General features: G+C 38.8%; 1 protein-coding gene and 2 pseudogenes across 4 annotated transcripts in view; all 3 read right to left on the bottom strand.

The window, feature by feature from the left end:
- The window catches only part of ARHGAP6 (Rho GTPase activating protein 6), a 483,165-nt gene that overhangs the window by 207,924 nt on the left and 250,789 nt on the right, over positions 1 to 24,452 (bottom strand). The gene's annotated exons all lie outside the window — the stretch shown is intronic.
- LOC311602029 (dolichol kinase-like) lies at positions 14,660 to 15,387 on the bottom strand (annotated as a pseudogene). Its single transcript has one exon. The product of its transcript is annotated as a dolichol kinase-like (transcript).
- On the bottom strand, positions 15,279 to 17,859 carry LOC311602692 (dolichol kinase-like; annotated as a pseudogene). Its single transcript has one exon. The product of its transcript is annotated as a dolichol kinase-like (transcript).

The following is a 24,452-nucleotide window of genomic DNA, read 5'->3' as shown; positions in this document are numbered from 1 at the left end:
GGGAGTCCCATAAGGAAACATTAGGCTTCACGGTTCCCTGTGGAGAAAAAAAATCTGAAAACTCTCAAGGGGATCTTACTCTTGATCTAAGGGTCAGCAAGTTGCCTTCATGGGTAAAGGCATCTGGCATGCAAGCTTGACAACTTGACTTCCACCCTCATGACCCTGAGGCAAAAGGAGAAAATGGACTCCCTAAAGTTGTCCTCTGACCTCTACTTGCCTGCTGTGACACATGAATGACCGAATACATGCATAAACACACAATAAAGACACATGATTTAAAAGACAACAAAACAACTCAGACTCTCAAAGGTGGAGCAACCCCGGAATTGCATGGGCTTGCTGGATGCCTTCTTAAATTGGGTGCTCTAATTAAGAAGACTGAGATTTAAGATCACGCTGAAATAGATTGTGAAGGAAACTGCCTGATTAGCTAGGTTGCCTTGTCCTTCTCATGCATCACCTTTCTCTGCACACCAGTCGAGGAGAAACACAACATTCACAAACAATATTTATTACACAGGTTTTATTTTTTAGTCTTGGCCTAGGCTACTTGCCATAAGTAGCTTTCCTATTTTGGTACCACTTCCTAATCCAGATGCTGAATTTTATAGAAAACAAAAAAACAATATAATAGTGGGGAAAGCGGTTCTCCTCATACTGCTCTACCTCTCGTAAAATGTCATCAAAGCATCCACTTCCTCTTATTTCACTTTGTGTATAAAATTCAGTTGGTTATGGTTTATGAAGAAACAGGCTAAGGAGTGATGACACGTCAAAAATATGAGGAATGAGGCCGAGAGAGTGGCAAGATGATGCAACTACAATAGGAAATAGAGTTGGGGGCCTAAAAAAAAAAAAAAACAGAACAGGGCGTTTCAACTTGCTTTTGAGCATAAACTAGAAAAACTTTTAATGCTTAAACTGTATTTCCATAGTTATTCTACTTCACAGTTAAAATGGGGCAACAAGTAAATGAAGAGATACTGGAATTTTAATGATTAGAAAATGTGCTAAGAATAGTTCAGTATCAAATTTGTAAAGGATAAAAGTCTATAAGAAGGACAATGAGCTACAGAAAATTATGTAATTGAATTCAGCACTTAGTTGCAGACAAGATTTTGACTCCAAGCTCTACCTACTATCCACAACCTGATGTGTCTTACCTTCTCTCATATACACAGCCAACATGTGTGGATATAAATAAAACTTTCTCCACTAAAGAGAACAAGGCGGTTTGTTGGCAGAGTTCAGTTAGTAGATCACTTGCCTAGCATGCCAAAGGTCCTGGTTTGATCCCTAGCACCACATAAACCAGCCATGTGCCACCATGTCTGTCATGTCAGCATCAGGAGCTCAAGGTCATCTTGGGCTAAATAGTGAGCAAGCTAGCCTGGGTTACATCTTTGTCAAAAAAGAAAAAAAAATGTGGTTGTGGTGATGGTGGCGGTGCAGGGCTTTAATCCCAGCACTTGGGAGGCAGAGGCAGGAGGATCTCTGTGATTTCGAGGCCAGCCTGGTCTACAGAGTGAGTTCCAGGACAGCCAAGGCTATGCAGAGAAACTCTGTCTTGAATAACAGTGTGTGTGTGTGGGGGGGGGAGGAAATCTCCAGAAATCATTCTGTAGTAGTTGTGATAGCCAAGATGGGAGAAAATGGTATGTTTTAGTAATAAGATAATTTATGATTTTTTTCTTTGGATAATTTTCCAGATTGAAACAGATTTTGCTGATGTGGCATCACAGAAATTCTCACAAGGATGCCAGAGATCAAAGGATACTAGAAACACAGTGCTTGGGGAAAGGCCAGCTAGATAGTTAGAGGGCAAGAGAGTAACCCATCTTGTGGGATGGGGAAAGGTGAATCCAGACGTGATGAGATGCCTGAGGCCTGGGCTGGTTTGTCACACCCAGATCCACTGACCATAATAGGAACCTTGAAGCCCTGCAGACATGAGGTGTCACATGGTAATACTCAGGTTTGGCCGCAGGGCCTTTTAAAATAACACACACACACACCAAGTTTACTATTCTGAAGAGAAAAATAACAGGCAGGTGAGGAGCAAAAGAGCAAACAGATTATGGTCCAGGAAATAAAAGAGACTCCGTGAGTATCTTGAAACACCCTTAAGGATTCACACAATGTGAGCATGTCATCTGAGGATGGAAAAATCAATAAGAGGAAGCACAAAGAAAAAGAAAATCTATAAATAGCAATAAGGAAAAAATAGATGTGAGTGGTGATGGGAAACATAGATGGGAACTAAGGATAATGATCTGCTGGCAGAGAAATAAATACCCATTCAAAAACAATCAGAGGTTTGTTTGTTTTTTTTTTTCAAGTGGAATAAGGTTAACAGTTGCCATGTGGAACCGTAAAAAGGTAACAATCAAAAGAAGGTCATGAATGGAGGGAACTAGATTGCACAGGCAGCTTCCTTACGAGCCTGGATCTAAGCAAAAGAGAAACACTTGGAGACAACATTTGATTTAAACAATGAAAAATAACAAGGAGGAGTGGGCTAGAGTTTGATGAGTGGGCTGCTGAAGAAAGCAGCCTGCAGGTGAACTGGGGAAGAAAGACTAAGGCTAAAGGCATTAAGCCACACAGCCAGCCAGCAGAGGAGAGCCAGCCGGGTTGTGCCCTGAAGCTCTATACTTATGTGCCCCACCCTGCACAATTAAGCTGTGCTTCCTCAAAGGAAAACTTTTGTATCACTAAAATATTAGGCCCAAGCAGCTGCTCGCACATACCGAATCATTGCAGCCGGTCATGCTTTATCTGACATTGGCAGATAAATGGCTCATTTTTTTTTCACCTTGCTTAAAGAGCTTCAAAATTCAGAAAGAAGAATCCTTTCTTTTTTTTTAACCACTTTTTTTTCTCCTTTATTAATTTATTCTTGTTACATCTCAATGGTTATCCCATCCCTTGTATCCTCCCATTCTTCCCTCCCTCCCATTTTCCCCTTATTCCCTCCCCTATGACTGTTCCTGAGGGGGATTACCTCCCCCTGTATATGTTCATAGGGCATCAAGTCTTTTCTTGGTAACCTGCTGTCCTTCCTCTGAGTGCCACCAGGTCTCCCCCTCCAGGGGACATGGTCAAAGGTGAGGCACCAGAGTATGTGAAAAAGTAATATCCCACTCTTCACTCTACTGTGGAGAGTGTTCTGTCCATTGTCTAGATCTGGGTAGGGGTTTAAGGTTTACCACCTGTATTGTCCTTGGCTGGTGCCTTAGTTTGAGCGGGACCCCTGTTCCCAAATCTGCCTATCATAATGTTCTACTTGTAGGCTTCTAGGACCCTCTGGGTCCTCCTACTTTGCCATTCTCCCATGCTTCTCTCATCTAGAGTCCCAATAGAATGTCCTCCCCTCTGTCTCAGTTTCCTGGTAAGTGAAGGCTTTCGTGGGACATGCCCCTTGGGCTAATATGCAGATATAAGTGAGTATATACCATTTGACTCTTTCTGCTTCTGGGAAGAATCCTTTCTTAACTCGTAAAGAGGGGGGAATATGTTTGTGTGGTTTGTAAAGAATCATTATTTTAAACATTGGGAGCCATCTTGAAACAGAAATCCAATGCTTTTCACTCTCACTGCAAGTCACACAGACACAAAGCAAAAATCAGTGACACCAGAAGCTGTGACAGTTTGGATGTGAAATGTCACCTAGCTGGCCTTGAAGGCTGTATCTGCCTGTTTCTGAGCAGTGCTTATCTGTAGTAATGATGTGAAGAGCCTTGGCCATATGCTCCTACCACCCCAGATGGAGCTCCTCTGCCACTATATCATCTCTGCCAAGATAAAGTGAAATCCCTATCAAGTCAGGATCTGAAATAAATCTTTCCTCCAATGAGTTGTTCTGTCCGGTATTTTGTCATGATGATGAAAATTGACAAAAAATTAAGAGTGCCTTGGAATGGAAGCCATGGACAGATTCTTTTTCTGTTTCCATCTAATCTCAAGACCAGTGACCATCAACTGGAGGCTCTTTTGTTCTTTCAAAGGACATTTGACAATATCTCAGACATTTTCTATTGTTATAAATGGGACATACTAAATAAACATTTTACAATACGCCGGCTATGCCTCAAAACAAATAATTATCTAGCTCAAAATGTTAATGGTATCTTCGATGATAAACTCTGCTCTAGACAGTATGGTTAATGTTTCTGTAGATAATACTAAGCCCTGGCTTTCATTCCAAACATGAAGAAAATAAGCTTTTCTGTGTGCTATTTATATTCTGAGTTCAGGAAAAATGAAAATGCCTGTTGTTGAAAACAACATCACTAAGAACCTTTACTTGTGGTTTTACACAAATTCAAAGTTGAGGACTTCATAATTAGAACTTGCAGTGAAAATTGCATTTGAAATTTAACTAAATTACTGAAATTGAATTTATCTTTGATAAATTGATAATTCTTTAAATGAAGATATCTAAAGAGAGTGCATTATCATGCCGGGCAGTGGTGGCACATGCCTGTAATCCAAACACTTGAGAGGTAGATGCAGGGTAAGTGCAAGGCCAGCTTGGTCTACAAGGTGAGTCCAGACAGCCAGGGCTACACAGAGAAACTCTGCCTCAAAAAAAACAAAGAAAAAAAGAGTGCATTTTTATTAATATTTAATAAACCATGTTAAAGTAAAATATTCATGTTGAAAATATGTTTTAAACTTTCAATCACATATTTCTAGGATAAGTAGGTGCTTTGCAAATTATCCAATTATATTCTTTGCTTCCAAGCCACTTAAGTTTCCATGCTTTATGGAAATAAAATTAAAGGGATATTAAGATATTTTTCAAAATTGCCATGCAAGTGTATGTAAAGAATAATAGACCTCTCAGTAAGACAGCATGGGTGAGTTAGGGCTCCTTCAATAGTCTTCTCTTGTTTAGAAAGGCAAAAAAAAAACTGATCATTTAAATATTTGATTTGTGCTGAGTTATATTAGATCGGTAATAGAGAACAATTTTAGAGAAATATTTACACATTACTGATGCCATTAATTCCAGGCCAAGTAACAGTGAAATATGAATGGAGGTTCTAAAACAGACAACTTGAACATCTGTTTTGTACTTATTTGATAGCTGTCCGTGACTGGGAGCCTAAGAGTGGGAATAAACAAGCCATCTGCCAAGAAACTTGACTTTGTATTCTGATCAATTAAGGATTGGGACTAACAAAACAAACAAACAATACAACATCAAAGTTATGCGTAGGCTTTTTCACAGACCAAATAAATCAAAATTTCCAGAAATAAGCCTATAAGTACTATATGACATACCTTAAATGTTCTAGGTGGGCCACCGTGGGGTCTTGTCTCAAATTTGTATTTAGATTGAGCAGTTCTGCGACTTGCCTGCCCTCTACATTGCTGGATGTCAGGAGTGATGGTCTAAAGACCAAGCTTTGAATAATGTGGTATAAGAAATGACTGCATGATTCTAATGTGCAGGGAATATTTATTTAATCTATTCCCACTACTCTTGGTTACCCACCAGAAATTGATTGCAAGACACAATTTCGGAAGGTATCAGAGCCTTCACTCATAGAACATGGAGAAATCAAGCTGGTGTTGACCTGGCAGCTTCATCCTTACTGGCTAGCTTCCACAGTGCCAGAAGATGCTATGCATATTATACCAGAGGACAAAAGTAATCATAAATACTATCCAGCTGTGAACCCTACAAACTATATCATAATGACCTGCCTGTCAGAACCTGCCAACTGGTGCAGTAGTGGCACAAATGTTATTTTGTGTCAATTATATCTTTCATATTGTTATTATACATAATGCAGTAACATAAACATAAAATGTTATTCTATCTAAAAAATATTGTCTTCATCAAAGAAGTTTCTTTGGGCAGTGGACAGCAGTTAATGCTGAAACTTACAAGTGATCAAAGTGCAGAGTATGTCAGTAGAGTTCTCAGCCACAAATGAGGCATATCGATTACACCTCCCAAGGCTTAGGGACCATTGAGGAAAAGGGAGTGGAAAGAATGGAAGAAGCAGAGATCACGGAAGGCTGCAGAAATACAGCATCTTCTGCACATGACAGGACCACTGCACTCATGAACTCAGCGCCTGTTGAGGTTGCCTGCACAAGTTCAACCCTGTCAATAATCTTGCAAAGAGGAGGACAGGTTCATAAGTCCCTACTCCTCACCTAACCAAGGAGCTATTAACAGATGATGACATTTAAGGAGGGAGGAGTTGATTTTCTTTAATGGTGTAGCCTTGGTAGATTGAACACACTCCGGTAGATGGGCAGACACCCATGAGTATAAGGGCAACACAGATATTTAGTGAGTCATTTAAACAAAAATAGAAGGTGGGAATGTGGGGGTGGGTCTTGGGGAAGTTATGGGGAATGGATATGAGCAAAATACATTTTATAAAAATTTCAAAAAATTAATATAGTCTTCTAAAATTGTTCTATGACATTTTCATACATGTATATAATGCATTCTGATTACTCCCTTGCCCTGTCTTATCTCCCTTCTACCCTTATCACCCCCAATTTCTTCCCTACAACTATCTTTCCCACACTCATGACTTTTTATTCTTTTGTTTAATGTCACACTGAGGCTGATCCTAGCCATTGTGTGACCATTGGCTTGGAACTATCGATTGGAGCCTGGTGGCGCACTAGCAGGTACAAAAAGAAATACTACACCTTCCCCCGTCCTAGAATTTGTTAGTTGCCAATAGTTAAGCAGCATACAATAGGGCCTCATGAGTCCCTTCTCTAGACACAGACAACTGCTGACCAGGCCAGTCTTGTGTAGCCCCAGTGGCAGAAGAAACAATTATTGTGTGTTCATAATTGTCATTACTGTGTCTTACCTGGAAGATAGCATGCCACAGCCTTTCTCTTTATCTTCAGGCTCTTACATTCTTTATGTTGCCTCTTCTTAAATTATCCCTCAGTCTTAATGGCTAGATGAAGCTCGTCTTAAAATCAATGGCTCCCTAAACAAAATCTCCAATGCCAAGTGAGAAATAACACCATAGAAGTTATTGCTCAGGGATGTCGGGGTCAGGCATAGTGGTGGTAGCAAATTAATTCATACTCCTGCCATTATTCTGGGTTGCTAAGAAGAATTACTTGACAAGACCTGTTGTTGACGACTCCACATATTAGATGTATAATACTTTTAAGTCATGTATTAAGCTGGGAATATAGTGTGCTTTCTTAACATGTTTAAGGTCCTGAGTTTGATTCTCCAGCACCATAAGAATGGATCTGAAATGATTCAACAACTTTAGCAGGGGCTGCCTCTGACTCTGTAGCCTGAATTTCTATCCCTTTCCCTTATCATGTGTAGCTTCAGTAGGAGAAAATGCACCTAGTCCTACTACATCTTGATATGCCAAGACTGATTGACGTACATGTGAGGCCTCTCCTTCTGGAAGGAGAAAGGGATGGGGATGGGGGGGGGGGCGATCAGAAGTGAGGGAAGGAATGGGAGGAGAGGAGGGATGTGAAGTTATACTCAGGATGTAGAGCAACTTAATTAATTAATTAATAAAAAATTATAAACAAAGTATTTATAAGGTAAAAAAGTCTTTACTTATAAGTATAGAACTAGTATACATTCAAACTTAAAGTATGTCTAACATTGTAACTTTTTCTTTTAATGCTGATTCCTTAAATAAAAATATAATGAATGAGAAAAGACGTATCTTTCAAGTACGTATTCAGTATTCCCTGTGATCTGAGCAAGTATCCATCTGTGGTTAATATAGCAACATCCCACTGATCTCAAAAGCAGACTTTCAAAAACATTCAGCTTTGCAAAATCAGAAGGGAAAAAAAGACATTTAAATAACAATCAGAATTGGCAACAGAACTTGGAGGTTGGATCCCTAAGCAAAAGGAATAGGCAGGACCTTGAACCCAACAAAAATTAAGAAATTCAGGATGGTGATGTCTAAGCAATTGCACAGGGCAGCTGTCTGCAAAGTCTGCAAAACTGCGACTAAAGTAGCTGTCACAAAGGTTCTGACCATGGCCGTGAGCTGTAAGGAAATTTTTTATTCTCTATAAGAGAAAATTATGTGCTGATAAATTGTTTTATCTATGGTTCTCTAGAGAAAAGGTACAATTTGGAGCATTTGTCAATTTTCATGGTATTTTATGACAGATTTCAAGGTACCAAGATAGGACATGGACCATGGACCTTTGAAGAGACTTACACAATTGGTTTTCCAGGCAGTTCAAGCTGAAATGAGGAAAACATTAGTTGCTACAGGAAATACAAGGCAGGCCTGAGGCCCAGGAGGAGAAATAAAATTCCTTTATAAAACATTTTGTTCCAAGGATTAGCAAAGACAGAAGGTAGCTGTCGCTATGTGCTAAAATAAGATATTAATTCCAGTGGCAAAATCATCTTGGATAATCAAAAACTGAGTACATAACTATTTCCCTTGTCATTTCCTTTCCAAAATAATTATCTGAGTGATTTCACTATTAAAGACTGCATGAGTAAACAGCAATCAATTGTAAAAAATATTTTAAAAAAAGAATTTAAAAGAAACCTGAAATCTGTGCCAGTGATATGTTATATAATGTGTGTGTGTGTGTGTGTGTGTGTGTGTGTGTGTGTGTGTGTGTGTGTGTAATATTTGTTTTTAAAAGGGAAGGCATGGCCATGTAAAAACATTTCCTTTCTCCTGTCCTCATAGTTTAACCTATGAGTCCCTCTGTAGAATTATTATCATCCCAGAGAGCGGAAACCCTCACTATAATAAAAGCATACCATACAACTTCATTACAGATTCTATTGCTTTCCATAGAAAGAAGCACACATGTAATAATGCGACTGTTTCAGATCGTCACAGGCAAGGCTGAGAAACTCTAACCCAAAGACTAGCTTCTTCCTCATTTTCAAAGATCTCTAAAGGGAAGCAGCCAATCCAATTCTTGCTACCATCATTACACTAGGTGAGACACTTCCTGGATGTTCTCTAAAGTAACAAACATCTTGCTTACTCCTTATGGTATGACTTGCAAAACTCCTCTTCAATTTTCCTTCGTTTACCCAGAAGCAAAATAAAGAAATTTGAAATGATTGTGCATGCATTCCCTACTCTAAAATAGGTAAAAGTTGAAGTTATCTTTTTGCACTGTAAAAAATGTACTTTTAGTCAGGTGTGGTGGCACATGCTCTTAATACTCAGCACTCAGGGAGGCAGAGACAAGCAGAAGCAGGCCGATTGCTATGAATTCAAGGCCAGCCTGGTCTATGAAGGGAGTCCAGGACAGCCAATGGTACACAGAAAACCCTGTCTAAAAAGATAAAACCAAAACAAAAACCTGCACTTTACAAACTGTATTCAACCACGTTCTTTTTATTTTTTAAAGGTATTTCATTAGTGCTTACAATATCCAAGACGATTTTATTATTCTTCTACATATGAAACCTAATTCTGACCTAGCACTTGGTGATATTGTGACTACATCAACTTTATTTATAAATAAGTTCTAAAATAAATTCCAAGGTACATTATCTTAAATAACACCTATATAACATTGATTATCTTTGTTTACATTCGTTTGATATGTTTATCCTTCTAAAACTATCTCAGAGCCTATTTAAAGATATTTAGTTTTAAGCCAATGTATTTTATGACTTTATACCTTGCTGTTACAAGCATTTGAAGTGTTCTACTGAATTTAAAATAGTCAAGAAAGTCTAGAAATTTAATACCATTCACTATTTTATCCCATTAAATATACACATACACACACGTGCATGCACACTGTCATTACAATACTGCCATAATAGACGTGACTTTGCTTGTAAAGTGTTTACTGTGCAGACACGGGGATGTGAATTTGATTCCTAGCACCTACAGAAAAGCACACATGCCAGGTGCTGTGGTGGGAATCTGACATCAGTGCTGAGGAAATGCAAACAAGCTGGTCCTTGGAGTTTACTAGCCAGTCAATTACCTGAATTCATAAATCCAAGATCCAGTGAAAGACCCTGTCTCAAAAATAAAAATAAAAAAGGTTGAGAATGACTGAAGAAGATGCCCAGCGTTGACACGGGCTCTCCACAGATGTACAGACAGATAGACAGACAGACAGACAGGCAGTCAGTCTCTCTCTCTCTCTCTCTCTCTCTCTCTCTCTCTCTCTCTCTCTCTCTCTCTCTCACGTGTGCACACATACACAAAAAGAAAAAAAAAAAGACTGTGGGATATCCTTGCCTATAACATTTTCTATGCGGAACTCCACCTAGCTGAAGCTGCTGTTAGTACAGAGAAGCCAGAGTCAGGATGAAAAGCTACGGGTATGTTTAAGGACATCAGATCTTTCTTCCATGAGCCAGCCATGGTATTTAGAGACAGCTTTACTCTGTTAGCCTTTCAGTATCTTTCTCTCACCAAGAAGGAAGAATAATAACTTCCTAGAATGCTAATAGCTTTGCAGTTCCTGGAAATCTGTGAGAGGATCAGGAGGTATGGTGTTGGCACATTACACAAGCTATGAAAAAAGCATAGCAACAATAAAGCATTTATATACAACGTGTGCACATAAGTGAATATGTGCATTACATAAAGTACTATCATAATATAAAAACATTCTGTAAAAATGTGATCTATGATACATAATATTATGGCACAGATAATCCATTATGAGTTGAGACCCCTTTGAGGGTTGAATCACCCTTTCATGGGGATCACGTATCAGATACCCTGTATATAAGATATTTATATTATTTTTTCATAACAGCTATGAAACAGTGACAAAAACAATTTTATGGTTGTAAGTTACCACAACCTGAGAAACTTAATAAAGATAAGACCCACTGATATAGGCCATAGAGCCTGTAGGATACAGTGTGCACTATCACTACTCACACTTAATTTCATTGCTGTCTAGGCTGTGTGAAAACCCTGCAGCCAAGTTTCTTCTGAAACCTGGAATAATGTCAGGTCTTCAGAACACCACATTGATCTAAATTCATAGTTGCTTCCCTTTGGGAGAGACAAGCGCAGGCATTCTGTCACCAAATAGCATATAGCTACACTAACATCTTGGTTGACCTCAGGCAAATAATTAAAACACTTAGGATCTTAATCTTCTAAATGAAGCTAGTAGTTGCCCATGTGCCCTAGGACTACAGCCTACATTCAAGAAGTCAGGGCTGGTCAAATTTTAAACCCAGTGCTGGGTATACTGTAAGGTCTGTGTAAGTACTGTGATCTTCCCCATGGAAGCACCCTGTGGTTCTTTACTGTTCCTGGACAACGCTTTCCCTCTTCTCGATCTAATATGAACACAACTCTTTCTGTTTTTCTTTAATATAAACTTTTTTTCAATGTCCCAGAAAACCATAGAACATTTAAGTAATTGTTAAAATTGACTTCATTTACAAGCTGGAATTTTAAAAAATGCTATTCTCTTGAGTGCATAAGGTGTTCAATGGTTTTCATCCCTAAAAACACATCTGCTTTGGGATGAAAACCATTGACAGTTTGATATTTGACAGTCAAGTACTCAGATGAAAATAATTTAATTCTGTTGTAATGTCACGTAAAAAGAAGAATATGAGGTGTGTTAATAACCAAAAGTGTTCTTATATTTGCAGAATTTTATCTTCATGCGGTTTATCAGGGCTTTCATTTTAAGTTTTTAGTTCAATTCTTTTTATTCTCAACATTACATAGTTTTTCCATAACACTGAACAAGAGCTGCAAAAATACAAACACAAAATGAAGTCACCTGCAGATAAATACAACATATGGACAGTTCATTTTATTAATCCTTAAAATTAATTTTAAAGAGGTGGCTCTTCTCTGTTAGCCTACACCCTCAAACAGGTTTTCAAGCCACAAATCAATGGATTAACATCCTTGCTGACTCACTGCTTTAGAGTAATTCCCATTGTAACTGCAAAGTTATTGTTCAAAATATTGCTGCCGTTTATTTTCTTAAGAATATTTGCTAAGTGGTATTGAAACACAAAAGCTCAAGAAAAATCAGAGCTTCTACATTTGGACTAAAAACAGGACACACACAGGGATCTGTTCTTTCTCTAGAGTAGGATTTATTAAATAGTAGGTTTGAGTCGTGTTTGTAAGTACAGCATTGTGGGAGGGAGACAATCAATGTGAATTCTGGGAAGCCATGGCTGTACCTTGAATAGGCTGTCATTATTGCACCTGCCACTCACAAATAGGCTGCTGTGAACTGCATGTGCCTCCCCTACTTAATGGAGCGTTTTCATATTCATAGCCTTGACACTTTGTAAGTCTTACCACAGAGTAGGCGATCAAGAAACATGGTAAAATAAAGAGCAAATAAATGGATCATTGTCCTTAGTTGTTCACAGTCTAAATTGAGTAGCAAGGCTAACATAGAAGGAATAATTAACCTTCAGGACAATAGTGACATCAACAGTCTCTTGCAGAACAAAATGTCAAAGAAGATGTAGAAAAAAACTGAAACCTTTGTACATCACTTGGAGAAATGTAAAATGGCAACCACTTTGGAAAAACAGTCTGCAAGATCCTCCACAATGCTAAACATGGAGTTACTATATAAGCCAGCAATTCTCGTCCTACTTATACTTTATTTCACAAAAATGAAAATAGGTCCATATAAAAATTCAGACGTGAATGTTCACAGAAGCACTACTCAGAAAGCTCAAACATGGATACCAGTCTAAATGTCTACTAATTAATGAATGCCTCAAGCAAATACAACATATCTATACAATGGAAAATCATTAAGCAACCAAAGAAAACAGAAGAAGAATGAAGCCCTAATATAATGTGGATGAAACTTGAAATAGTTTTGCAAAGAAAAAAATAAAAATAGACACAAAATGTCACAAATCAAACTAACTGTCCATTGTAATTAATTATTGGCAGGTGTCCCAAGGAAAAATGAAAAGAAGAGTGTTAATGAATACATTTCCTTTCCCATGGGATGGCTTTCTTCTAGATTATGTGACAATGGCTGCAATAACTTTGTAAGTATACTAAAACTACTAAATTGTACACTTTAAAATGGAAAATTTAATGTATGTGAATTGCACCTCAAAGTCACATGCCAAAGAATAGTCACTTCAGGGGGTCAGTGGAAAGATAATTAACTATCACTAAACTTGGAAGACATCTAGAGACCTTCAGAAAGAGGGGAGAACTGACATAAGTTTTCAGGGACGTGCTGGGTTTCTGTGTGATGAGGATAACTGCTTCAGCTTTAAGCAAGACGACATTGTGCATGGGGTCACCGTTCCAATCACAGAGAGGACCCACCCAAGCTGAAATTGCCAATGAACTTTCTTTCACTCTCCGATGCTTACAAAGCATGGTTGTCTGCCTCTACTTCATAAAGAATTAACAACTAAAAAGCAATCAAGCAAACGGCAAACCTTCCTAGGTTGCATTATTTCCCAGCAATAATTTACCATTTTCTCTTCAAAATAACAACTTTCTGATTTCCATCCCACCAGACTACACTGAAAGAATTTCTACACAGCCAACCAACTTCTCCAAAGACTTGACCTGAATTGTATATACAGCAAGTGATGCTTATTCCATGAACATGGAGTATTTTATTTGATGCTTTGAATTTCAAGAAGGGGATTGACTCTGTATCTAGAAGAATATGGAATAAATGTAGGAGCTTTTGGCATGTGTCTTGTCTGGAAATCACTAGTGATGTTTCTCTTGATAAGGTTTCAATAGCTTACTATGAGATGTTAGACATAATGTCTCCATTTGGAACCAGCTCCATTCACAAGGTTTCATGGTGTTGCACAGCAGAATACTATTTTAAAATAATGTAATGTTCTCAGTATATTCATCAGCATTCCAAGAATACTCCACTTGGCTCTGATGGTAGCATCTGAGAAAAGGCTAAATTTGGTGACTATTTTCATAGGATCTTTCCTGAAACACAGTTCCAAGGATAAAGAAGGAAAGAATGGGCTTCCTGGAATTAAAAGGACATCCAAGAGTGAAGAATCGACCTACCCACCCAACTACCAAATTCCACATCAGTACATTAACACTCAAGCTTTATGTCCAACCAACTAATGACTGGACAGATTTTATCTCAACAGTCCTCACATCTTGGCCAAAACCAGAAATAAAAAAGAGATATCATAAACACTAAATCTGCATACTATTAAAAGCATACATCTCACCCCATCACTAGAAACATCTAAGGCTAGATAACTCTCTGTTGTAGGGGATATCTTGTGCACTGTAGGATGTGTAGGATGCATTCCTGGCCTCCATCCACTGGATACCACCAGGACTGTATTTCAGTTGTGTCAACCAAAATTGTCTCTAGATATTTCCCAATTTCCCTGGGGTACGTTTTTGAGGGAGGGTTAAAGAACCTACAGTAGAGACATAAACATTTTTTAAGAGAAAAAAAAAAGAAATGTATCACTTAAACATAAATTAACAAAAGTATACTCCTCATCTCCCAATAGCAAGGTCTTTGTGAGTTACATAAGCTTAGCAAATGTTTGTCAAGGTGAAAGAAAATATAATAGTACCTATTTCCTATTTTAAAATGAGAAATTTTAAGTTAGTTATGGCATTACATATTTTCAGTACATATGGTGATATTGTATATATAGTGAAATATATAAATACACTAGCATGTAATTGAAGGGCATCTGATAGCATGTTAAAGTTTAAAACAGAATAATGCTGTTTAGTCAGGCTTTCCATTATTTTTTTTTGAGTTTTGTTTGTTTATTTTAAGTCTGAATCAACTAAAGAAAACTCCAATCTGCTTTTCCACCCTTGGTTATTGGTGTCTATGTGGCTAGCTGTTGTGGGAACCATTCATTTTTCCTATTTCCCCGCTTTCCCCATCATCACTGCTACTGCCACTAGGCCTTCAGCAATATCAGTAGGTAGAGAGGCAAAAGGAGCTTGTGTATCTGAGTAGTGTGTGATTCCAGGAGACACAGTGCTGATGGGCCCTGAATCCAAGCATAACTGTAGTTCATGTCTAATCCACTGTCAAAGATTAAGATCAGAGTTACAGAGATGATTTTTGCAAATGTAAATGTCATAGTCCACTTAATGTTTTCTTAGTTCCAGGCCAGTACATCTCCCCCATGGTGCTGCCAAATATGGAGGCCACAGTATCACCTACACCTGTAGCCAGAACCCCAGCATAGGGGATGAGGGCTCTGGCTCCTCCCAGGCTGCCCTTCTGTGTACAGGGCCTGGGAATCAACCAAATGGGAAAACACATGCTCAGAATCAGGTAGATGTGTGTTAGAATAAGGGGTCCAGTGTCTTATTCATCCAGGAAGAGGGACAGAAGGCTCGGCAGAGAGTGGCCACAGGGCTTGATTCAGAAATAGTGCACATACTCCAGGACCAATAGGCTAGATGCATATTTCTGTGTAGAAGAGGAACTGAAGAAGCCAGAGCATGCAGTTCCTATGAATGAGCCAGTGCAGCCAGCGCAGAACAATGCCAAGGCCCAGCACACAGCTCATGAGGTAGAAGAAGATGGACTAGGACCACGTGCCTAAAGCCATGAAGACAAAGTGGGTGGTGAAGAAGACCCCAATGAGCACCATCCCTACCACCACTAACAGGAAAAAGTCCACTGTGTCCCCGTGGCTTTCAGTCAGAGAGCACTTGATGAATTGGTTGAAGATGAAGCTAATGCCACCCAACACCAGCAGTGCCTTCCCAGGAGTGAAGCAACGGGGCAGCAGGTATAGCAAGATCAAACTGAGATAAGAAATATTACCAGGACTTCCAGGACCTGCATCTTCTAGCCCATGGTTAGTGAGTGCTTCAGAATATAAATGAAAATGGCTCTGGCCAAACCCGAGATGGCACAAGTATTGGTGGGCAGTAGGTGAGTAATGCCCAGTGCCAACACGAAGGAGAAGGCCACTGCCATGCCAGTGGCTGCAGCCACAAAGCCAGAGTTTGAAGGACAGGTTCCTGGCAGTTTGCCATGGTTCCTTCATGATCAGACCAAGTGAAGGCATGGCCATGGAGGCCGGGAGTAAGCCACTGTTGGCTAATATTCAGAACTGGAAAACAGAACAGGAAAATGGCATTCCCCTGCTGGAGCAGTCAGGCCTGTTTGTACTGGATGTAGAAGGCCTGCACTGTGAGGGCCACAGCACACCAGGAGTATGTGTCCCACACTGCAGAGTGGGTGCTCAGCACCACTGTGACCACCACTGCAACCTCCACCAGAATTGACCCTCGCAGAGAAAACATAGCCTCTGGGTCTGAAAGAGGACACTCTTGGGTCATGTCTCTAGGCCTGGTGCTCTTGGGGAAGCTTGGTGACTAGGGACTCCTCGGCCTCTGGGGTTCTCTACCAGCCAAGCAGAGGGCAGCAACTTCACCCAGCCAGAAAACTTCTCCAGCTTCCAAAAGGGTGCTCCATTGCAGGCCACTCTGAGGCTTTGGAGCCAGCATCTTTGTCACCCATCCTCCACCACTTTCGACCTAAGCTATAGCAGACATTTACACTCTTCTTCTCTCCCAGGCTCCACTGCCTCCATCAAGGACTCCTCTCACCCCAGGGGAGCATCATCTTGGTAGCCTCATCTTGGATATACCCCTAGGCTTTCCTTTATTGCAAGCACTTTATCTACACTATGCTACTCCATTCTGAATTCAGATCAATGAGGTAGGTTTGCTGATGTGATAATGAGATGACAACATTGAGGTTCACAATGAATTGGTTGAAGGTTTCTCTGTTAATCAGTAACCAAGACTGATGACCCTGACTAATTCCAAAAGCAAAACATCATGCCTTGAAATTTAGGATTTGCTCACCAAATACTTGGCCAAAAGAATATATTGTACATGACTGTCCCATGTCTGTCTCATTTCAAAGAATTATAAATATGAATGAAAACTCAAATACACATGAGGGTTTTTTTTCATCCAGTTTGGATCCACCTTCATTGGATATTTTCAAAACATGGAAGTCTGTGAGTGAGTCACCCTTTGAGCCCATGGCTAATTTAAGCAAAACTTTGCATCACAGGCTAACTAACAAAGTAGAGGGTTGCTCTGTGTTTCACATGGAGCTTAGCATAATAGCTTGAATTGACAGGGTTTTTCATGCAAGAGTCACCTATCTTCAAGGATGGATTTAGCTATAACTTTGCTTGTTTAAAGAAGTCAACAAATCTCTTCCTTGCAGTTAAGCAAGGCCCTGTGCTGACAGCATCAAAGCATGTTTGCAATGCAGCAAACTTTGCATATAGAAGCAAAAAGAACCTTCCTCCTAAATACACAGAAACAGCATTTAAAATTTCTACTCCACATTTGTCTCCCGCTTTTCTTTCTTCACTGAGCCCTGTTACATAAAGGTTTAGGTGTTCTGGGGAATAATTGGGCATCAAGTATGGCAGGGTGTGGGAGGATACTTAGTTACCTCCATTATTACACACTTTATTTAGGAGGTGGGCAATTCCTATTTATATCACCTCAGATGAAGATACACCCCGGCAATTTGGAAGGGGGAGAACACCAAAACAAGTGGATAATTTCACTTGAACACCTTGTACTAAGTACAGATTTGATTAGTACCTTCATCTTCTTATAAAGGAACAGATAGCATCGCAAACAACAGTTTATGTTGGCTTCTAAGTGTGGGACAGGCAAAGGGTTAAAATTGAAAGCTGAGTGGAACATCAACAGAGAACTGCAAGTGAATTATACAACGCAATGTGAGCACATGGCTCCCCACTTAATCCACGTCTGAAGATGTGGCAATATTTTTCAGAAGCAGACAAAAATGCAGTCCTGGATGCCCAGGGCTAGGGTGAACATGTAGATAGATAGGTAAGCATTTTCACTGAAAGATATGAAAACTTCCCAAATGTATAAAATATTACTTTTTTTCTAATTCACTCTTATAAAGCCCTAGTGTCAAATTGCTATTGAGTACCAGACATGTGGCTAGTTGAAATTGAGACATAATATAAGCAAAACACATACTTGTACTTTAAATATTAGGTAAGCAATCAATATATGTATTGTGTCTCATTACTAAAGTTTCTAATGCTTTCATATAAAAGTAATATTTCAGATATATCGGGTAAAATAAAACATATTTCTTGTTATTGTTTGTCAAGACAGGGTTTCTCTGTGTAGCCTTGGCTGTCCTGTACCCACCTTGTAGAGAGAGACCAAGCTGGCTTCAAACTTTCAGAGATCTGCCTGCCTCTGCCTCCCTGAGTGCTGAAATTATAGGCGTACACCACCACGCCCAGCTAAAACATTATATTTCATTTTACAGTTTCAATATTATTTAAACATGGCTATCAGAAAATTGTCAATCACATATGTGGTTCAGTTCACATTTCTGCTGGACAACCCTGGTCTGAAGACTGAAAGTCACTTTAAGGCATGATTTCTGTTGAACTTGAAGGCACTTCCATGCAAAAGTGTTGCTTGACTGAACTTGGCTCCTGAACTACAAATGTTAACTTCAAACATACTTGAAAACTGAAATTTCATTCACTGACTTCTTGGCAAAATCTGTTAGATAAACAAATTTTCTATGTCTTTGAGACATGAAAAAGTAACTATATTTTTTCCCTTTGCAGCTTTACATAAACCATGTTAAAGTCAAGATGAAGCAGACTCTAATACTGAAATGGATTCATAATTAGGTGCTGATGTCTAAAAATCCTGTAATGATTTAAGAAGATACATGGATGGAGACAGGCCAGGGCTGCAAAAGATGGGGGAGGAAACATTGCCTATAAGAACACATGTTACAAATACCTAAATTCAACCACTCAGTTCCTTCCTGATGTTCTTATTTGTTTTCTAGGTTTTTCGTTTGCTTGGCTTTTTTTTTTTGTTGTTGTTTTTAAAGACAGGATTTCTCTGTGTAGCCTTGGCTGTCTTGGACTTGCTTTGTATACCAGGCTGGCGTCGAACTCAAAGCGATCCACTTGCCTCTGTTTCCCAAGTGCTGGGATTAAAGGCGTGCACCACCACCACCCTGCTTGTTTTCTAGTTTTTACATTTCTTCTCCATTTCAATATTGTCACCTGGATGATACACACATGGGTCACGAGACTACAGGCTTAGGATGATTGTTCTCATCACTCTGTAAAGTTGTCTGCTGTCTTTGCATCTCCAACTCCTAATTTGTCTTGAATCTTACCATTGAAACTCATTCTAAACTTTTGACTCAAAATATCTCATAGTAGCAGACAGCCTTCAGATTTACATATGGTCAGCCTTGCATAGCACTTCAAAATTGAACTCCACCTATGACAGTTAAGCCATAAAGTTCATGGGTGAGAAGGAGACTTATTTGTAATCAACTCTTCTAAGCTACTGAAGTCAATTCTCAGTCTTCATATTGCAATAGACAAGGTAAAGGTTTAAAAACAGAAGCTAATACTGGGAGTAAAGAAGGAGAAACAAATTAAAACAAGGCAAGAAATTATGAAGCTAATCTTTTCCATTGTCTTTGCTTAACCTGCCTTAAAAGTGATTCTATGTCCTTAGAACTCAAAGGAAGTAACAGTGTCTGCCAATAGAGACCACGTTTTCTTTTCTGTTCTTAAGTTTCTTGCCCCCTAAGTCTCATCTTAAGAAGTGTTATGTTTGTGGGTGGTTATGGATTTTTTATGATCTAAAGCTCACAGAAAATGAGGTCAAAGAATACTGCTGTGGGTAATCTCAGAAAGAAAAAAGTCTACAAAAGTATTAAAAAGAAAAGAGCAGGTCATACTTCTTAAAGCAGGCTCTGTACAGTAAATCCTCAACCATTTGGGAATGAGTCACTCTAGATAAGCACACATCCTGCTTTGCCCAGGGTTAATAATCTAACCATCTTGTGTAAGAGTTTTCATTTTTCTAGTGGAGACACATCCATGGCTCTTTGAAATCACTGAGCCAGTTTGTCTTACAGCTGCGATTGCAGTTGAAATGCAGATCAAATGAAGAGCTGAGTGAGACTTGAAAATATTACCACATGAAGTGAATATGTCTCCGCCCAGCAACATTGACAGTTTATTACGACTGATATGCCTTGATGTCCTGATGACCTAGGTCTGAGGGACCTTCAGCTACCTCTCCAGAAAAGGTTAAAGGAGTTTCTGATTCTCAATGATCTTCTCTTTTTCACTTATGGGCAGATTGCTCTTCCCCTGTAGGATATAACCTCTACCACCAAATGCTCTTTGGTTTCTATCCCAGAACTCCTAAATGCTGCATCCACTGCCACTCTGCTCTTCTGTGTCTTCCACACATGTTCTCCTTCTCAAAATGAGCACATGTATCCACTACCTGTCTCCTTCTATAAGACACACCTATGATGAAAGAAAGACCTAGATGAAAAGCAGATCTGGATCCCAATTCTTTATCTAAGAACTCTTTATTTTCCTTTGCTAAAAGAAAAGCCCTAGTCATCTTTATTAGTTCTAATCCTATAAACTGAGTCTACCATATGGTTATTATGTTATCATAAAAATAAAAACAATGTTTTAAAATTTTAAATGTTGAGTCTCTGACACAAAGTTCAGAAATCCTTGGTTGCTAGTCTAAACTCTGAACTGTTGTGCAACCGAATTCTAGTCAAATACAAATGTCTGCTTCTCTTTCATTAACAATTAAACTTAAGTCATAGCAAAAAGTAAAGTTAGTAATTTCTCCTTGGGAACATGACAAAAAAAACTCTTAATATGGTTGAGCCTGAAGATGGTCTTTGGAATCAGACAGCATGAGTTTCAGACACAATTCCACCACATAAGATCACTGACCGTAGGGAAGTTGCTTAGGCTGAGCCTCAGTTTCCTCAACAGGAAAACAGAATGAGTAGCTTCCAGTAGAAAGTTGTTGTAAAGGAGTTGAGTGAAATATTTGATATAGAGTGCTAGGGACAGTGAGAAAAGGACTCCACATTCTTGATCTTCTGGCAATAGAAAACTACATTGAGCTTTGTCTAGGTAAAGCAATCTTTGAATAATTAAAGGCATTCAAGAACTCATTTTCCAAGATATTGATCTTTTCTCCTTTTTGAAGTTCAGAGTATTATTTTGCCTAAAGCAGTCTGACTGTGCTAGCCATAACACACACACACACACACACACACACACACACACACACACACACACACACACGAGTACTGCCCCTCATAACCACTACTAACAGGACTAAAATCACCACAGTAGCCACCATGACTACTAGCTAGTTAAATATATCATGGTGTACTTGCTTCCAAATGCCTGTGCAAAAAGAATTCTCGCTTGCTGTGGTTGGCATTTATAGTTGTTCTTAGCATACCGGCCCTAATTAATCTGTAGGATATGTGGGCTTGGGGGCATTAAAATATATCTAAGACTCCAGAAAAAGGCTAGACTATATTCACTTAAACAATCATTGCTCATTCTGTCTTGCTTTCCCAGGATATAAAATAAGCTGGCCGTCAAATCCATATTGTGAGTAAACTGAAAAGTTTCTTAGGTACATATATGGCAAAGCATCACATAACAGGATAATCAGGGAGTTTTTGTTTTGTTTCATAAGTAAATTGCATAGGCAGACTATTAATTACAGAAAAGAGACCATTTAGCTCTATCATTGGTTGACTTTTACAACTAGTCTATTGACATAATTCACCTACATAAAACTCACACATTTTAGGTGTCAGTTCAATGGCTGCTTATATATTTAGAGCTGTATAATCCTCACAACAACAAATTTCAGAATGTATTTTTCAACATGAAAATAAACTCTATATCCATTTATTAACAGTTATTCTTTTTTTTTCTTCCCACTCACATTTAACCCCAGCCCTAGGGAAGCATTTTGTATCAGTTGGACTTCTCTATCTGAACATACTCTGAAAACAGAATTTTATATCATGGAAATTTTCATATTGGGCTTCTTTGATTTAGCATAATGTTTTCAAAGCTAATCCAATCTATAGAATATATTAGTACTTCATTTCTTTTATTGATGAATAATGTTAACTTTTAGGATTAGAGCACATATTATCTATTAACCAATCGAGGGAGACTTTGGTTGCTTTCATTTTTTTACTATTATGAGTAATTCATGCATATTCATACACAAATTTCTCTTGTGTATGACCCTAGGAGTAGTACTGAGAGCTCATATAGTAAGTCTATGTTTAAGCTATTGTGGAACTGACAGACTGTTTTCGAATGTGGCTGAAACAATAAATTCCCACCAGTAATTTATGAGGGTTCTAATTTCTTCACATTCTAGCCAATGCGTTTTATTATCTTTTTTATTGTTGCCATCCTAGTGGTTATAAACTAGTATTTCTTGTGACTTTCATTTATATTTCCCTAATGAATAATGATTTGATATTGTGCATGTTTACAACTGCACTTGGTGAGTTGTATAGCTTTATGAGCTTATTGACCACTTTAGAGGTGAATGGGAGGAGCTATTGTGGAATTCAAAGAGTAAGGAAGGAATCAGATACAAGAATGACACTCTATAGCTCACTACTTTTTTTGTTTTGCTAGCACAATGAACACCCTAGGGGACTTTTGAATATTTTTAATCTTGAGGGTGGGCTCTGGGAGCTATCAATCACTTAACTAAAATAAAATGGAATTCTATTCAACGAAACACTGAAAATGGAACTATAAACTATGTGGTCATTGGTCAAAGGTCTTATCACTGGCTTCTGAGTCAAACATTATGAAGTCAACCTGATGGCTGACTAAGCAGAAAATAACGTGAGCATATTTATTGATGCATGGGATCAGTGTGTGTGGGGTGTCAGAACGGTGTAATAGCAAAAATGGCAACTAAGTTCTCAAAGCATGATATGTGATAAATATTGTTACTAGCATTTATGCAAAAACCATGTAACTTTTCAGGTAAACTATCTACTTGTCTCTTCATAATTCTGCAAGGGTCTTTCTTGGTAGAAGTTTGCTTTTCTGTAACAGAGAAAGGAAATAAAGTCTTTTCCACAACCACAGTCACCTCCTGTTATGGTTAGCAGCAGTAGAGCATAAAAGTCCACATTGGTATTTTAGAACCATCTCTAGCATTGGATAATTGTCACGGGGATGGCTCATAAAGTCTATGTAGGGAGATAAGATGACATAATTGTTTTTTGCTTTTAGAGACAAGGTTTCTCTGTGTAGCCCTGACTGTCTGGAACTTGTTCTGTAGACCTTGCTGGCTTGGAACTCACAGAGATCCAACCTGCCTTTGCCTTCTCAGTGCTAGGATTAAATGAGTCTCCACCACTGCCTGGCATATGACATACTTTTGTCAGCAGGTATGGTGTTGTTCAAACTGAAGTAATAGGATCCTCTTTTGACTAGTTAAATGACATATGTAAGAATTGTGTTTAATTATCAGAGACAGCCAAGAGCAGAGGCAAGCAAGTTTACAGAAAGTAGCATCTCATAGCAGGCATCCATTAATTTTTCTGATGATGGTTGGGAAGATAAACATTGGAGATGGTATGCATATCCCAGCAATATAAAGATATCCTTTACTAAGTGTCTTCGATTTCATCATGCATTTTAATTATATGAGAAAATTGGTCAGCACTCACATGCACACACATACACTCACACTCTCCGTTCTTCACACTACTTAGATAGTTCATCTCTTCCCTTTATTCCTAGATCTCAGTCTAATCTTCATCCTCTGAACCGTCCAAGATTTTCATTCTTCTTACTCACCCAAACTCATTTCTCCAAAGAACTCTTAGGATAAATACCTAGTCCTTCACTCACTCTGCTGCTGTTTTCACTTACTTTCTTCCATCTCCGATGCCTTTTGGATCCTTGAGTTCTTCTCACAAATTTCTTCCTAGAGAGCACTCCTTTGTCTTCCCTCACCTACTTAGGTGGAAAAATCACTTTTCTAAGCATAACAGATACAGTAAGGAGCATGGTAAAGTTGAAGTGATTATATGGCCTGCAAAGAAGGGGGTGGAGTTTGCCTTAGGATGTATCCCATGATTCAGTGACTATCTATGCCATGTGTTCATTCACTAGCATAGGTCAGAGCCTGCAGCCACATGCCCTCTGACCTCTCAGAATGTTGCTGTAAACACTGGATCTCTTGCCATTATCCCACAAGTGATAGTAAGGTCCAGCAGGGAATCCACTTTTGGGTATATATATTCCCAGATTTGAACAGGAGGAAAGGGGAGGAGTGTGCCATTTACTTTGTGAAATGGATAGATACTGATAGAATATATGCAACCCCCAGTAATGTATTTTTAAAAATGAGGATCCTGATTTCAATACATGGGTGGTTTAACAATTTTTTAAAAAGAGCACCACAGCACAGAAAATGGGGCTATAAAGCAAATAATCTCTTTCTAATTTGCCTCTTTCCTCCAGTGAGGAAAAAAAAAGATGAGCTAGAAGTTCACAAACAACTAGGATGGCGAAGACTGAAAAGACAAAGCATCTGCATATGCTGCTGAGA

This window comes from Acomys minous (assembly GCF_964271855.1).
Source record: "Acomys minous genome assembly, chromosome: 7".
Lineage (NCBI taxonomy): Eukaryota > Metazoa > Chordata > Mammalia > Rodentia > Muridae > Acomys > Acomys minous.
The sequence above is the reverse complement of the archived record's forward strand: the minus strand, read 5'-3'. Positions and strand labels throughout refer to the sequence as shown.